This window comes from Tenrec ecaudatus, chromosome 2 (assembly GCF_050624435.1).
Source record: "Tenrec ecaudatus isolate mTenEca1 chromosome 2, mTenEca1.hap1, whole genome shotgun sequence".
Taxonomy (NCBI): domain Eukaryota; kingdom Metazoa; phylum Chordata; class Mammalia; order Afrosoricida; family Tenrecidae; genus Tenrec; species Tenrec ecaudatus.
The window spans coordinates 238,156,631-238,157,797 of NC_134531.1; the positions used below are offsets into that span (position 1 = coordinate 238,156,631).

The 1,167-nt window shown below is 39.8% G+C and overlaps 1 pseudogene; it reads right to left on the reverse strand.

Moving 5' to 3' along the window:
- Positions 1–767: 767 nt before the first annotated feature.
- On the reverse strand, positions 768–947 carry LOC142441769 (U1 spliceosomal RNA; annotated as a pseudogene).
- Between the last annotated feature and the right edge of the window lie 220 nt (positions 948–1,167).

Below are 1,167 nucleotides of genomic sequence, written 5' to 3' on the forward strand. Positions count from 1 at the left end.
AGGTAGGCTAAGGGCATGTTGTTGCTGTTAGGTGCCATCTAGTTAGTTCCAGTCTATAGAGAGAATGAAAGACTTCCCAGTTCTCTACCATCCTCATAATTGTTCCTGTGCCTGACCCATTGTTGTTGCCATGGCGTCAACCTGTCGTTTTGAACTCTTCCTCCTCTTTGCTGCTCCTCCATTTTGCCAAGCAAGATGCCCTTCTGCAGGGAATGGTCACTCCTTACAAGATATCCAAAATAGGTAAGGTTAAGTCTTGCCATCCTTGTCTCTAAGGAGCATTCTGGCCCTATTTCTTGAAGGATAAATACTACGTTTCTCATTTTAGCAGTCTTAGGTACTTTCAACATTCTTCTCTTTAACAATTCAAAAGAACTGATTCTTCTTCAGTTTTCCTTTTCCAATATTCAACTTCCACATGCATATGAGGCAATGGTAAACTGCCCCTGTAGGATTCTGAGACTAAATCTTCTCTGGAAAAGAAAGTCTAATCTCTCCACACCTTAATCCTCAAAATATTGTTTTCCAGTCGTCTAAAGAGGTCTCATGTGGCAGCTCTACGCAGTGCAACTCATCCTTTGATCTCTTGACTGCTGCTTCCACAAGAGGTGATTGTGGCCCCAAGCAAAGCAAACTCCTTGTCAACCTCAAGTTCTTCTCCATTTATCATGCCATCGCCTATTTGTCCGCTTATGAGGATTTGGGTCTTCTTGACATTGAATCATACTGAAGCCATTCTGAAGGGTATAATCCTTGATCTTTGCCAGCAAGAGCTTCAAGTCCTCTTCACATTCTTTTTGTTTTCCCCCCGCTATCACAAATTCTGCAGTCGAGTTTCTCACATTTGGGGAAATTGCAGGGGTCAGCACATCCGGAGTGCAATGGGTGAGCTTCATCCTGGGAAAGCCACCTTCGGGATCATGGTATCTCCCCTGCCAGGTAAGTACCTCTTCAGATTCTTAAGGCTAAAGTATTATTTTGTGTTTATTTCAGCTTCTCTAATATAACTTTATAATTATTATTTAAACTGACTTTATCAAAAGCATTATTTATGTTTTTCATATGATATTTATAGTATCTTCTGATTTTAAATATGATGTTTAAAATAAGATAGCAAGTAATGTATAATCCCTATAAATCCTACATCCTCTTTGTGATAAAACCAAA